At 37.8% G+C, this 12,203-nt stretch overlaps 17 non-coding genes and 16 pseudogenes across 17 annotated transcripts; all 33 read right to left on the bottom strand.

Annotated features, from left to right (window-relative positions):
* Positions 1 to 110: 110 nt before the first annotated feature.
* Positions 111 to 229, bottom strand: LOC149671587 (5S ribosomal RNA; annotated as a pseudogene).
* Positions 230 to 366: 137 nt separating this feature from the next.
* LOC149671586 (5S ribosomal RNA) lies at positions 367 to 485 on the bottom strand (annotated as a pseudogene).
* Positions 486 to 622: 137 nt separating this feature from the next.
* LOC149671585 (5S ribosomal RNA) lies at positions 623 to 741 on the bottom strand (annotated as a pseudogene).
* A 122-nt stretch (positions 742 to 863) lies between these two features.
* LOC149671584 (5S ribosomal RNA) lies at positions 864 to 966 on the bottom strand (annotated as a pseudogene).
* A 137-nt stretch (positions 967 to 1,103) lies between these two features.
* On the bottom strand, positions 1,104 to 1,222 carry LOC149671583 (5S ribosomal RNA; annotated as a pseudogene).
* Positions 1,223 to 1,358: 136 nt separating this feature from the next.
* LOC149671582 (5S ribosomal RNA) lies at positions 1,359 to 1,477 on the bottom strand. The gene has a single exon (XR_016367602.1). It is a non-coding gene; the product is annotated as a 5S ribosomal RNA (ribosomal RNA).
* A 137-nt stretch (positions 1,478 to 1,614) lies between these two features.
* Positions 1,615 to 1,733, bottom strand: LOC149671581 (5S ribosomal RNA; annotated as a pseudogene).
* Positions 1,734 to 1,870: 137 nt separating this feature from the next.
* On the bottom strand, positions 1,871 to 1,989 carry LOC149671580 (5S ribosomal RNA; annotated as a pseudogene).
* Positions 1,990 to 2,126: 137 nt separating this feature from the next.
* On the bottom strand, positions 2,127 to 2,245 carry LOC149671579 (5S ribosomal RNA; annotated as a pseudogene).
* Positions 2,246 to 2,382: 137 nt separating this feature from the next.
* On the bottom strand, positions 2,383 to 2,501 carry LOC149671578 (5S ribosomal RNA). Its single transcript, XR_016367358.1, has one exon. It is a non-coding gene; the product is annotated as a 5S ribosomal RNA (ribosomal RNA).
* Positions 2,502 to 2,638: 137 nt separating this feature from the next.
* LOC149671577 (5S ribosomal RNA) lies at positions 2,639 to 2,757 on the bottom strand (annotated as a pseudogene).
* A 137-nt stretch (positions 2,758 to 2,894) lies between these two features.
* Positions 2,895 to 3,013, bottom strand: LOC149671576 (5S ribosomal RNA). The gene has a single exon (XR_016367514.1). It is a non-coding gene; the product is annotated as a 5S ribosomal RNA (ribosomal RNA).
* A 137-nt stretch (positions 3,014 to 3,150) lies between these two features.
* LOC149671575 (5S ribosomal RNA) lies at positions 3,151 to 3,269 on the bottom strand (annotated as a pseudogene).
* A 135-nt stretch (positions 3,270 to 3,404) lies between these two features.
* On the bottom strand, positions 3,405 to 3,523 carry LOC149671574 (5S ribosomal RNA). The gene has a single exon (XR_016367357.1). It is a non-coding gene; the product is annotated as a 5S ribosomal RNA (ribosomal RNA).
* Positions 3,524 to 3,660: 137 nt separating this feature from the next.
* On the bottom strand, positions 3,661 to 3,779 carry LOC149671573 (5S ribosomal RNA). Its single transcript, XR_016367356.1, has one exon. It is a non-coding gene; the product is annotated as a 5S ribosomal RNA (ribosomal RNA).
* A 137-nt stretch (positions 3,780 to 3,916) lies between these two features.
* Positions 3,917 to 4,035, bottom strand: LOC149671572 (5S ribosomal RNA). The gene has a single exon (XR_016367618.1). It is a non-coding gene; the product is annotated as a 5S ribosomal RNA (ribosomal RNA).
* A 136-nt stretch (positions 4,036 to 4,171) lies between these two features.
* LOC149671571 (5S ribosomal RNA) lies at positions 4,172 to 4,290 on the bottom strand. Its single transcript, XR_016367355.1, has one exon. It is a non-coding gene; the product is annotated as a 5S ribosomal RNA (ribosomal RNA).
* A 136-nt stretch (positions 4,291 to 4,426) lies between these two features.
* On the bottom strand, positions 4,427 to 4,545 carry LOC149671570 (5S ribosomal RNA). The gene has a single exon (XR_016367354.1). It is a non-coding gene; the product is annotated as a 5S ribosomal RNA (ribosomal RNA).
* Positions 4,546 to 4,682: 137 nt separating this feature from the next.
* Positions 4,683 to 4,801, bottom strand: LOC149671569 (5S ribosomal RNA; annotated as a pseudogene).
* Positions 4,802 to 4,937: 136 nt separating this feature from the next.
* On the bottom strand, positions 4,938 to 5,056 carry LOC149671568 (5S ribosomal RNA). The gene has a single exon (XR_016367353.1). It is a non-coding gene; the product is annotated as a 5S ribosomal RNA (ribosomal RNA).
* A 137-nt stretch (positions 5,057 to 5,193) lies between these two features.
* On the bottom strand, positions 5,194 to 5,312 carry LOC149671567 (5S ribosomal RNA). The gene has a single exon (XR_016367352.1). It is a non-coding gene; the product is annotated as a 5S ribosomal RNA (ribosomal RNA).
* A 137-nt stretch (positions 5,313 to 5,449) lies between these two features.
* Positions 5,450 to 5,568, bottom strand: LOC149671566 (5S ribosomal RNA). The gene has a single exon (XR_016367659.1). It is a non-coding gene; the product is annotated as a 5S ribosomal RNA (ribosomal RNA).
* A 136-nt stretch (positions 5,569 to 5,704) lies between these two features.
* LOC149671565 (5S ribosomal RNA) lies at positions 5,705 to 5,823 on the bottom strand. The gene has a single exon (XR_016367351.1). It is a non-coding gene; the product is annotated as a 5S ribosomal RNA (ribosomal RNA).
* A 136-nt stretch (positions 5,824 to 5,959) lies between these two features.
* On the bottom strand, positions 5,960 to 6,078 carry LOC149671564 (5S ribosomal RNA; annotated as a pseudogene).
* Positions 6,079 to 6,215: 137 nt separating this feature from the next.
* LOC149671563 (5S ribosomal RNA) lies at positions 6,216 to 6,334 on the bottom strand. Its single transcript, XR_016367350.1, has one exon. It is a non-coding gene; the product is annotated as a 5S ribosomal RNA (ribosomal RNA).
* Positions 6,335 to 6,471: 137 nt separating this feature from the next.
* Positions 6,472 to 6,590, bottom strand: LOC149671562 (5S ribosomal RNA; annotated as a pseudogene).
* A 137-nt stretch (positions 6,591 to 6,727) lies between these two features.
* LOC149671561 (5S ribosomal RNA) lies at positions 6,728 to 6,846 on the bottom strand. The gene has a single exon (XR_016367455.1). It is a non-coding gene; the product is annotated as a 5S ribosomal RNA (ribosomal RNA).
* Positions 6,847 to 6,983: 137 nt separating this feature from the next.
* LOC149671560 (5S ribosomal RNA) lies at positions 6,984 to 7,102 on the bottom strand. The gene has a single exon (XR_016367221.1). It is a non-coding gene; the product is annotated as a 5S ribosomal RNA (ribosomal RNA).
* Positions 7,103 to 7,224: 122 nt separating this feature from the next.
* On the bottom strand, positions 7,225 to 7,327 carry LOC149671559 (5S ribosomal RNA; annotated as a pseudogene).
* Positions 7,328 to 7,463: 136 nt separating this feature from the next.
* On the bottom strand, positions 7,464 to 7,582 carry LOC149671558 (5S ribosomal RNA). The gene has a single exon (XR_016367705.1). It is a non-coding gene; the product is annotated as a 5S ribosomal RNA (ribosomal RNA).
* Positions 7,583 to 7,719: 137 nt separating this feature from the next.
* LOC149671557 (5S ribosomal RNA) lies at positions 7,720 to 7,838 on the bottom strand. Its single transcript, XR_016367243.1, has one exon. It is a non-coding gene; the product is annotated as a 5S ribosomal RNA (ribosomal RNA).
* Positions 7,839 to 7,975: 137 nt separating this feature from the next.
* Positions 7,976 to 8,094, bottom strand: LOC149671556 (5S ribosomal RNA; annotated as a pseudogene).
* Positions 8,095 to 8,216: 122 nt separating this feature from the next.
* On the bottom strand, positions 8,217 to 8,319 carry LOC149671555 (5S ribosomal RNA; annotated as a pseudogene).
* Between the last annotated feature and the right edge of the window lie 3,884 nt (positions 8,320 to 12,203).

The raw sequence follows: 12,203 nt of genomic DNA, 5'->3' as shown, positions 1-12,203 counted from the left end.
AAATTAAGTGAGACAAATTGACCTTCATCTTTTTAAAACAATAACAAAAAGAAAATATGTTTGCTTTTTTCATATCTATAGGAATTTAAAAGAGGAAAAAAAAGTGAAAAAGCCAACGGCACGCAGTGTTCCTAAGTGGTCTCCCTCCCAAGTACTGACTGCGCTCGACGCTTCTTAACTTCGGTGATCGGACGAGAACCGTAGTTTTCAGCGTGATATGGCCGTTGCCGAGAGTGCTAGATAATAATTCGAATTTAAATTAAGTGAGACAAATTAACCATCATCTTTTTAAAACAATAACAAAAAGAAAATATGTTTGCTTTTTTCATATCTATTGGAATTTAAAAGAGGAAAAAAAAGTGCAAAAGCCAACGGCACGCAGTGTTCTTAAGTGGTCTCCCTCCCAAGTACTGACTGCGCTCGACGCTGCTTAACTTCGGTGATCGGACGAGAACCGGTGTTTTCAGCGTTATATGGCCGTTGCCGAGAGTGCTATTTAATAATTCGAATTTAAATTAAGTGAGACAAATTAACCTTCATCTTTTTAAAACAATAACAAAAAGAAAATATGTTGGCTTTTTTCATATCTATAGGAATTTAAAAGAGGAAAAAAAAGTGAAAAAGCCAACGGCACGCAGTGTTCCTAAGTGGTCTCCCTCCCAAGTACTGACTGCGCTCGACGCAGCTTAACTTCGGTGATCGGACGAGAACCGGCGTGTTCAGCGTGATATGGCCGTTGCCGAGAGTGCTATTTAATAATTCGAATTTAATTAACCTTCATCTTTATAAATCAATAATAAAAAGAAGATATGTTTGCTTTTTTCATATCTCATGGAATTTAAAAGAGGAAATAAAAGTGAAAAAGCCAACGGCACGCAAAGTTCTCAAGTACTGACTGCGCTCGACGCTGCTTAACTTCGGTGATCGGACGAGAACCGGTGTTTTCAGCGTGATATGGCCGTTGCCGAGAGTGCAAAATAATAATTCGAATTTAAATTAAGTGAGACAAATTAACCATCATCTTTTTAAAACAATAACAAAAAGAAAATATGTTTGCTTTTTTCATATCTATTGGAATTTAAAAGAGGAAAAAAAAGTGAAAAAGCCAACGGCACGCAGTGTTCCTAAGTTGTCTCCCTCCCAAGTACTGACTGCGCTCGACGCTGCTTAACTTCGGTGATCGGACGAGAACCGGTGTTTTCAGCGTGATATGGCCGTTGCCGAGAGTGCTAGATAATAATTCGAATTTAAATTAAGTGAGACAAATTGACCTTCATCTTTTTAAAACAATAACAAAAAGAAAATATGTTTGCTTTTTTCATATCTATAGGAATTTAAAAGAGGAAAAAAAGTGAAAAAGCCAACGGCTCGCAGTGTTCCTAAGTGGTCTCCCTCCCAAGTACTGACTGCGCTCGACGCTGCTTAACTTCGGTGATCGGACGAGAACCGGTGTTTTCAGCGTGATATGGCCGTTGCCGAGAGTGCTAGATAATAATTCGAATTTAAATTAAGTGAGACAAATTAACCTTCATCTTTTCAAAACAATAACAAAAAGAAAATATGTTTGCTTTTTTCATATCTATTGGAATTTAAAAAAGGAAAAAAAAGTGAAAAAGCCAACGGCACGCAGTGTTCCTAAGTGGTCTCCCTCCCAAGTACTGACTGCGCTCGACGCTTCTTAACTTCGGTGATCGGACGAGAACCGGTGTTTTCAGCGTGATATGGCCTTTGCCGAGAGTGCTAGATAATAATTCGAATTTAAATTAAGTGAGACAAATTAACCATCATCTTTTTAAAACAATAACAAAAAGAAAATATGTTTGCTTTTTTCATATCTATTGGAATTTAAAAGAGGAAAAAAAAGTGAAAAAGCCAACGGCACGCAGTGTTCCTAAGTGTTCTCCCTCCCAAGTACTGACTGCGCTCAACGCTGCTTAGCTTCGGTGATCGGACGAGAACCGGTATTTTCAGAGTGATATGGCCGTTGCCGAGAGTGCTATTTAATAATTCGAATTTAAATTAAGTGAGACAAATTAACCTTCATCTTTTTAAAACAATAACAAAAAGAAAATATGTTGGCTTTTTTCATATCTATTGGAATTTAAAAGAGGAAAAAAAAGTGAAAAAGCGAACGGCACGCAGTGTTCCTAAGTGGTCTCCCTCCCAAGTACTTACTGCGCTCGCCGCTGCTTAACTTCGGTGATCCGACGAGAACCGGTGTTTTCAGCGTGATATGGCCGTTGCCGAGAGTGCTAGATAATAATTCGGATTTAAATTAAGTGAGACAAATTGATCTTCATCTTTTTAAAACAATAACAAAAAGAAAATATGTTTGCTTTTTTCATATCTATTGGAATTTAAAAAAGGAAAAAAAAGTGAAAAAGCCAACGGCACGCAGTGTTCCTAAGTGGTCTCCCTCCCAAGTACTGACTGCGCTCGACGCTGCTTAACTTCGGTGATCGGACGAGAACCGGTGTTTTCAGCGTGATATGGCCGTTGCCGAGAGTGCTATTTAATAATTCGAATTTAAATTAAGTGAGACAAATTAACCTTCATCTTTTTAAAACAATAACCAAAAGAAAATATGTTGGCTTTTTTCATATCTATTGTAATTTAAAAGAGGAAAAAAAAGGGAAAAAGCGAACGGCACGCAGTGTTCCTAAGTGGTCTCCCTCCCAAGTACTTACTGCGCTCGACGCTGCTTAACTTCGGTGATCCGACGAGAACCGGTGTTTTCAGCGTGATATGGCCGTTGCCGAGAGTGCTAGATAATAATTCGGATTTAAATTAAGTGAGACAAATTGATCTTCATCTTTTTAAAACAATAACAAAAAGAAAATATGTTTGCTTTTTTCATATCTATAGGAATTTAAAAGAGGAAAAAAAAGTGAAAAAGCCAACGGCACGCAGTGTTCCTAAGTGGTATCCCTCCCAAGTACTGACTGCGCTCGACGCTGCTTAACTTCGGTGATCGGACGAGAACCGGTGTTTTCAGCGTGATATGGCCGTTGCCGAGAGTGCTAGATAATAATTCGAATTAAAATTAAGTGAGACAAATTAACCTTCATCTTTTTAAAACATTAACAAAAAGAAAATATGTTTGCTTTTTTCATATCTATTGGAATTTAAAAAAGGAAAAAAAAGAGAAAAAGCCAACGGCACGCAGTGTTCCTAAGTGGTCTCCCTCCCAAGTACTGACTGTGCTCGACGCTTCTTAACTTCGGTGATCGGACGAGAACCGGTGTTTTCAGCGTGATATGGCCGTTGCCGAGAGTGCTAGATAATAATTCGAATTTAAATTAAGTGAGACAAATTAACCATCATCTTTTTAAAACAATAACAAAAAGAAAATATGTTTGCTTTTTTCATATCTATTGGAATTTAAAAGAGGAAAAAAGTGAAAAAGCCAACGGCACGCAGTGTTCCTAAGTGGTCTCCCTCCCAAGTACTGACTGCGCTCGACGCTGCTTAACTTCGGTGATCGGACGAGAACCGGTGTTTTCAGCGTGATATGGCCGTTGCCGAGAGTGCTAGATAATAATTCGAATTTAAATTAAGTGAGACAAATTGACCTTCATCTTTTTAAAACAATAACAAAAAGAAAATATATTTGCTTTTTTCATATCTATAGGAATTTAAAAGAGGAAAAAAAAGTGAAAAAGCCAACGGCACGCAGTGTTCCTAAGTGGTCTCCCTCCCAAGTACTGACTGCGCTCGACGCTGCTTAACTTCGGTGATCGGACGAGAACCGGTGTTTTCAGCGTGATATGGCCGTTGCCGAGAGTGCTATTTAATAATTCGAATTTAAATTAAGTGAGACAAATTAACCTTCATCTTTTTAAAACAATAACAAAAAGAAAATATGTTGGCTTTTTTCATATCTATTGGAATTTAAAAGAGGAAAAAAAAGTGAAAAAGCCAACGGCACGCAGTTTTCCTAAGTGGTCTCCCTCCCAAGTACTGACTGCGCTCGACGCTGCTTAACTTCGGTGATCCGACGAGAACCGGTGTTTTCAGCGTGATATGGCCGTTGCCGAGAGTGCTAGATAATAATTCGAATTTAAATTAAGTGAGACAAATTGACCTTCATCTTTTTAAAACAATAACAAAAAGAAAATATATTTGCTTTTTTCATATCTATAGGAATTTAAAAGAGGAAAGAAAGTGAAAAAGCCAACGGCACGCAGTGTTCCTAAGTGGTCTCCCTCCCAAGTACTGACTGCGCTCGACGCTGCTTAACTTCGGTGATCGGACGAGAACCGGTGTTTTCAGCGTGATATGGCCGTTGCCGAGAGTGCTATTTAATAATTCGAATTTAAATTAAGTGAGACAAATTAACCTTCATCTTTTTAAAACAATAACAAAAAGAAAATATATTTGCTTTTTTCATATCTATAGGAATTTAAAAGAGGAAAGAAAGTGAAAAAGCCAACGGCACGCAGTGTTCCTAAGTGGTCTCCCTCCCAAGTACTGACTGCGCTCGACGCTGCTTAACTTCGGTGATCGGACGAGAACCGGTGTTTTCAGCGTGATATGGCCGTTGCCGAGAGTGCTAGATAATAATTCGAATTAAAATTAAGTGAGACAAATTAACCTTCATCTTTTTAAAACAATAACAAAAAGAAAATATGTTTGCTTTTTTCATATCTATTGGAATTTAAAAAAGGAAAAAAAAGAGAAAAAGCCAACGGCACGCAGTGTTCCTAAGTGGTCTCCCTCCCAAGTACTGACTGTGCTCGACGCTTCTTAACTTCGGTGATCGGACGAGAACCGGTGTTTTCAGCGTGATATGGCCGTTGCCGAGAGTGCTAGATAATAATTCGAATTTAAATTAAGTGAGACAAATTAACCATCATCTTTTTAAAACAATAACAAAAAGAAAATATGTTTGCTTTTTTCATATCTATTGGAATTTAAAAGAGGAAAAAAAGTGAAAAAGCCAACGGCACGCAGTGTTCCTAAGTGGTCTCCCTCCCAAGTACTGACTGCGCTCGACGCTGCTTAACTTCGGTGATCGGACGAGAACCGGTGTTTTCAGCGTGATATGGCCGTTGCCGAGAGTGCTAGATAATAATTCGAATTTAAATTAAGTGAGACAAATTGACCTTCATCTTTTTAAAACAATAACAAAAAGAAAATATATTTGCTTTTTTCATATCTATAGGAATTTAAAAGAGGAAAAAAAAGTGAAAAAGCCAACGGCACGCAGTGTTCCTAAGTGGTCTCCCTCCCAAGTACTGACTGCGCTCGACGCTGCTTAACTTCGGTGATCGGACGAGAACCGGTGTTTTCAGCGTGATATGGCCGTTGCCGAGAGTGCTATTTAATAATTCGAATTTAAATTAAGTGAGACAAATTAACCTTCATCTTTTTAAAACAATAACAAAAAGAAAATATGTTGGCTTTTTTCATATCTATTGGAATTTAAAAGAGGAAAAAAAAGTGAAAAAGCCAACGGCACGCAGTGTTCCTAAGTGGTCTCCCTCCCAAGTACTGACTGCGCTCGACGCTGCTTAACTTCGGTGATCCGACGAGAACCGGTGTTTTCAGCGTGATATGGCCGTTGCCGAGAGTGCTAGATAATAATTCGAATTTAAATTAAGTGAGACAAATTGACCTTCATCTTTTTAAAACAATAACAAAAAGAAAATATATTTGCTTTTTTCATATCTATAGGAATTTAAAAGAGGAAAGAAAGTGAAAAAGCCAACGGCACGCAGTGTTCCTAAGTGGTCTCCCTCCCAAGTACTGACTGCGCTCGACGCTGCTTAACTTCGGTGATCGGACGAGAACCGGTGTTTTCAGCGTGATATGGCCGTTGCCGAGAGTGCTATTTAATAATTCGAATTTAAATTAAGTGAGACAAATTAACCTTCATCTTTTTAAAACAATAACCAAAAGAAAATATGTTGGCTTTTTTCATATCTATTGGAATTTAAAAGAGGAAAAAAAGGGAAAAAGCGAACGGCACGCAGTGTTCCTAAGTGGTCTCCCTCCCAAGTACTTACTGCGCACGACGCTGCTTAACTTCGGTGATCCGACGAGAACCGGTGTTTTCAGCGTGATATGGCCGTTGCCGAGAGTGCTAGATAATAATTCGGATTTAAATTAAGTGAGACAAATTGATCTTCATCTTTTTAAAACAATAACAAAAAGAAAATATGTTTGCTTTTTTCATATCTATAGGAATTTAAAAGAGGAAAAAAAAGTGAAAAAGCCAACGGCACGCAGTGTTCCTAAGTGGTCTCCCTCCCAAGTACTGACTGCGCTCGACGCTGCTTAACTTCGGTGATCGGACGAGAACCGGTGTTTTCAGCGTGATATGGCCGTTGCCGAGAGTGCTAGATAATAATTCGAATTAAAATTAAGTGAGACAAATTAACCTTCATCTTTTTAAAACAATAACAAAAAGAAAATATGTTTGCTTTTTTCATATCTATTGGAATTTAAAAAAGGAAAAAAAAGAGAAAAAGCCAACGGCACGCAGTGTTCCTAAGTGGTCTCCCTCCCAAGTACTGACTGTGCTCGACGCTTCTTAACTTCGGTGATCGGACGAGAACCGGTGTTTTCAGCGTGATATGGCCGTTGCCGAGAGTGCTAGATAATAATTCGAATTTAAATTAAGTGAGACAAATTGACCTTCATCTTTTTAAAACAATAACAAAAAGAAAATATATTTGCTTTTTTCATATCTATAGGAATTTAAAAGAGGAAAAAAAAGTGAAAAAGCCAACGGCACGCAGTGTTCCTAAGCGGTCTCCCTCCCAAGTACTGACTGCGCTCGACGCTGCTTAACTTCGGTGATCGGACGAGAACCGGTGTTTTCAGCGTGATATGGCCGTTGCCGAGAGTGCTATTTAATAATTCGAATTTAAATTAAGTGAGACAAATTAACCTTCATCTTTTTAAAACAATAACAAAAAGAAAATATGTTGGCTTTTTTCATATCTATTGGAATTTAAAAGAGGAATAAAATGTGAAAAAGCCAACGGCACGCAGTGTTCCTAAGTGGTCTCCCTCCCAAGTACTGACTGCGCTCGACGCTGCTTAACTTCGGTGATCGGACGAGAACCGGTGTTTTCAGCGTGATATGGCTGTTGCCGAGAGTGCTATTTAATAATTCGAATTTAATTAACCTTCATCTTTATAAATCAATAAGAAAAAGAAGATTTGTTTGCTTTTTTCATATCTCATGGAATTTAAAAGAGGAAATAAAAGTGAAAAAGCCAACGGCACGCAAAGTTTACAAGTACTGACTGCGCTCGACGCTGCTTAACTTCGGTGATCGGACGAGAACCGGTGTTTTCAGCGTGATATGGCCGTTGCCGAGAGTGCTATTTAATAATTCGAATTTAAATTAAGTGAGACAAATTAACCTTCATCTTTTTAAAACAATAACAAAAAGACAATATGTTGGCTTTTTTCATATCTATTGGAATTTAAAAGAGGAAAAAAAGTGAAAAAGCCAACGGCACGCAGTGTTCCTAAGTGGTCTCCCTCCCAAGTACTTGCTGCGCTCGACGCTGCTTAACTTCGGTGATCCGACGAGAACCGGTGTTTTCAGCGTGATATGGCCGTTGCCGAGAGTGCTAGATAATAATTCGAATTAAAATTAAGTGAGACATATTAACCTTCATCTTTTTAAAACAATAACAAAAAGAAAATATGTTTGCTTTTTTCATATCTATTGGAATTTCAAAAAGGAAAAAAAAGAGAAAAAGCCAACGGCACGCAGTGTTCCTAAGTGGTCTCCCTCCCAAGTACTGACTGCGCTCGACGCTGCTGAACTTCGGTGATCGGACGAGAACCGGTGTTTTCAGCGTGATATGGCCGTTGCCGAGAGTGCTATTTAATAATTCGAATTTAAATTAAGTGAGACAAATTAACCTTCATCTTTTTAAAACAATAACAAAAAGAAAATATGTTGGCTTTTTTCATATCTATTGGAATTTAAAAGAGGAAAAAAAAGTGAAAAAGCCAACGGCACGCAGTGTTCGTAAGTGGTCTCCCTCCCAAGTACTTACTGCGCTCGACGCTGCTTAACTTCGGTGATCCGACGAAAACCGGTGTTTTCAGCGTGTTATGGCTGTTGCCGAGAGTGCTATTTAATAATTCGAATTTAATTAACCTTCATCTTTATAAATCAATAAGAAAAAGAAGATTTGTTTGCTTTTTTCATATCTCATGGAATTTAAAAGAGGAAATAAAAGTGAAAAAGCCAACGGCACGCAAAGTTTACAAGTACTGACTGCGCTCGACGCTGCTTAACTTCGGTGATCGGAGGAGAACCGGTGTTTTCAGCGTGATATGGCCGTTGCCGAGAGTGCTAGATAATAATTCGAATTTAAATTAAGTGAGACAAATTAACCATCATCTTTTTAAAACAATAACAAAAAGAAAATATGTTTGCTTTTTTCATATCTATTGGAATTTAAAAGAGGAAAAAAAAAGTGAAAAAGCCAACGGCACGCAGTGTTCCCAAGTGGTCTCCCTCCCAAGTACTGACTGCGCTCGACGCTGTAGCAAAGGATTTCGGCCTACACTTTTAAGTCTTAACACAGTCATTTATCTTACCTATTCAAGTAACTTGTCAAACTCTCATATCACTAGAAATATCTGAACTCTCTATTTTTGGACCCCTTTCCCACCATGATCTTATCGGCCATCGCGGCGCCACATTTCCTATTCTATTGTAACAGTTTTACCTAGGAGGTCCTGCCTAGTTTTACCTATATTTTTGGGGGATTGGTATAAACTTTGTAAGAGGAGAGGACTCTCTCCTTAGACTCAGAGATGAACGGTCACTAATAAAATTGCTTGTTCAAAAAAGTCTACTCTTTCTTGAGTTTTTCACTCGTTTTATGGAATCGTTAGAGTAGCGAGGTTGCGCGAGCCCCTCAAGTCGTGGAATGATAAAACCCCGCTACATCTATTTGGTGGAGGCGCCGGGCAAGACTAAGGTAGTTAGGAAAGTCTTGCAAGTTCCCAGTTAGTAAATTATACGAGTGTTGAACGGAAGAAGATGTGTTCCAACGGAAGGAGTACTAATTAAGCTGGAAACCAATCGCAATCAAACTCATCGCCGGCCCACGGAGGAAGAAACTGCGGGGTCTTCATTGCCGTAAGAAGTTTGATGTGGAGGAAGGAACTGCGGGGCCTTCATAGCCGCATCAAGTAACGCACCGGAGGAGTACTTGCGACCTGGTTGGAGATTGCAGGAGGTGGAGGGCTAAACAGGCCATAGCCATCATTGGACATCAGCGAGGGTCACCAAGAAGTCTCATCGAGGACCGACGTGGAGGGAAGAAATCCATTGCCACGCTAAAGCCGAAAACGTAGAGGGTGGAAGCCATAGCTACGTGAAGTTGTGAAGAGACTATTTGAACTTTTGAACTTAATTACGTAAAAATAAAAAAAAAAAAAAACAGTTACAAAGAAGAAAAAATTTTTTAGGCGTGAACGGATTCGCCAAGTAGTAAGTCGAAATTGATTTGGTTTAAATTTAGATTTTGATTTGGTTTTGAGTAAGGTAAACCATGAATCGTAGTGAAATACAAGCACTCATGGCTACACTGACCAGTGAGGTGGGTGAAATGTTTAAGTCATTCGAAGAAAGAAACAATAGAAAGATAGAATTAGCTTTACAAACGTTAAATGAGAGAGGAAATCCAAATCAAGTTAATCAGGAAATTTCGTCGGGGGAGGATGCTGGTAACCCTCGACCAAATTCATCCGCTTCGTCGGATACGGACATTTATGATCATAACTTATTTACTTCCGAGTTAGTAAATAATGATACTAACACCAGTCCCCAGATAGTAGTAAATAGAAACGTAAGGCCACCAGGGCTAAATGTTAATGCAACCCCTTATTGTATCCCCAGATCAAACTCCTTGAACATGGGAAATTCCCTTACAAAAATCTTCTTAAGAGTTCTAAAGGAATTTCTTTGGAACCCTACGGAGCCCTTGGGATCATTTTCTAAAGAAACTATTTCCAAAGACTTCCTTGGAATTTCCTAAAGAATTCTTGAGATAAATTTCCAAAGAATGTCTTGGGATTATTTTCTAAAGAAATTCTTTTGGAATTCTAGAGATAAATTTCCAAAGAATGTCTTGGGATTATTTTCTAAAGAAATTCTGTAGGAATTCTAGAGATAAATTTCCAAAGAAGGTCTAGGGATTATTTTCTAAAGAAATTCTTTAGGAATTCTAGAGCTAAATTTCCAAAGAATGGCTTGGGGTTGTTTTCTAAAGACATTCTTTAGGAATTCTAGACCTAAATTTCCAAAGAATGGCTCGAGGTTGTTTTCCAAAGAAATTCGTTAGGAATTATTGAGATAAATGTCCAAAAAAGCTCTAGGGTTTATTTTCCAAAGAAATTCGATAAGAATTCTAGAGATAAATTTCCAAAGAAGATCTAGGGTTTATTTTCCAAAGAAATTCGTTTGGAATTCAAGAGATATATTTCCAAAGAAGGTCTAGGGTTTATTTTCCAAAGAAATTCGTTTGGAATTCAAGAGATATATTTCCAAAGAAGGTCTAGGGTTTATTTTCCAAAGAAATTCGTTTGGAATTCAAGAGATATATTTCCAAAGAAGGTCTAGGGTTTATTTTACAACGAAATTAGTTAAGAATTTTAGAGATGAATTTCAAAGGGCCAGATATATTGCAATTATGCTTTACATATAATTATCTCAAAACATTTTTACCCAAATTGTTTAGCTTAAGTTTTCCTAGATGGACATTAACTTGATGGTTAAAAAATTTAAAAACGTTTGTCCCGTAGCTAAGGCTCAGCAAGCGCTGAAATGGAATGTATATTTACCTATTTTTTTATTTTTTTGCCTTTAATAATCCGTAAGGTGTTTATGTAAAGGATAAAATAGATTAAAAGTAAAATAAGATTAATTAAAATCGTTATGTTTAGATTTACAGGGAATCAAAGCTGTCAGTCGGAATTTTTGCTTAATTCTCTTATGGCATGTTTTATCTTTATTTCGAGCGTAATTAGAGTCCAAAATAAATATTTTTTTTAAATATTGTAGAGAAAATTAGGTTAAACGCGTCTCTGATACTCGAAAAACTCTCAGTGAATATACATTATTAAATTTAGCAACAACGTCTGTATCTACTGCTTGGCCATTAAAGCCTCCAAAACCCACTTAGTACCCCATACAATTGCACAAGGTTAAAACTTTCTGCCGTTTACGGATGTTTTAAAGTCGATTTAATGTCTGACTGTATAAGCAATTTCACACTGCATGCGAGAACTTCCCTCGCTCTAAGGGGTGTTGTTCAGCATATAAGAACTGCACTCCCAGTATTGGGATTTGGTTCTGCATGTGAGAACTATCCTCGTTTCTAGTGGCCAAATTAATTTACCCAATTACCTTCTCTATGTGTTCCCCAAGAAAATTCCATAGATATTTTCCAAGGAAATTGCAAAGATTTTTCCCAAAAAAATTCCAAAGACATTTCCCAAGTAAATTGCAAAGACATTTCCCAAGTAAATTCCAAAGACATTTCCCAAGAAAACTCTAAAGACATTTCCCAAGAAAATTCCAAAGATATATCCCAAGAAAATTCCAAAGATATATCCCGAGAAAATTCCAAAGATATATCCCAAGAAAATTCCAAAGATATTTCCCATGAAAATTCCAAAGATATTTCCCATGAAAATTCCAAAGATATTTCCAGAGAAAATTCCAAAGATATTTCCCAAGAAAATTCCAAAGATATTTCCAAAGTAATTTCCAAAGAAAAGAGGCCAATATTCCCCAATTTCCTAAAGAACGCCTTAAGGATTTCCAAAGAAATTTCCCAAGGAATTTTCTTAAGAGTTCTTAAGAAGATTTTTGTAAGGGTTCGACTCCTCCCAAGTTCAAGAGTGGGCAAGATGCTTATTCATTTTTGGGAGAGGTCGAGAGATACCGGCGTCTTTCACGGTTAACCGACGCGCAATTACTTAGTAATGTAGAATTCATGTTGGAAGGAGATCTTATATATTGGTGGGATCGTGTTTGCCATGAAATTAACACGTGGTCAGAGTTCAGGGATAAGTTTTGTCGTTCGTTTGTGGGTTTCGATTACCGTAGCCAATTAGAAAGTAAGGTCTCGCAAAGAAGGCAGAAACCAAATGAATCCGTTTTGGATTATATGCTCGAGAAAGAAAGGTTATGCAGACAGTTAGATCCGAATATT

The sequence above is a fragment of the Phalangium opilio genome, unplaced genomic scaffold, assembly GCF_054372755.1.
Source record: "Phalangium opilio isolate 3A_F unplaced genomic scaffold, DU_Popi_V2 ptg000054l_1, whole genome shotgun sequence".
In the NCBI taxonomy this organism is placed as follows: domain Eukaryota; kingdom Metazoa; phylum Arthropoda; class Arachnida; order Opiliones; family Phalangiidae; genus Phalangium; species Phalangium opilio.
The sequence above is the reverse complement of the archived record's forward strand: the minus strand, read 5'-3'. Positions and strand labels throughout refer to the sequence as shown.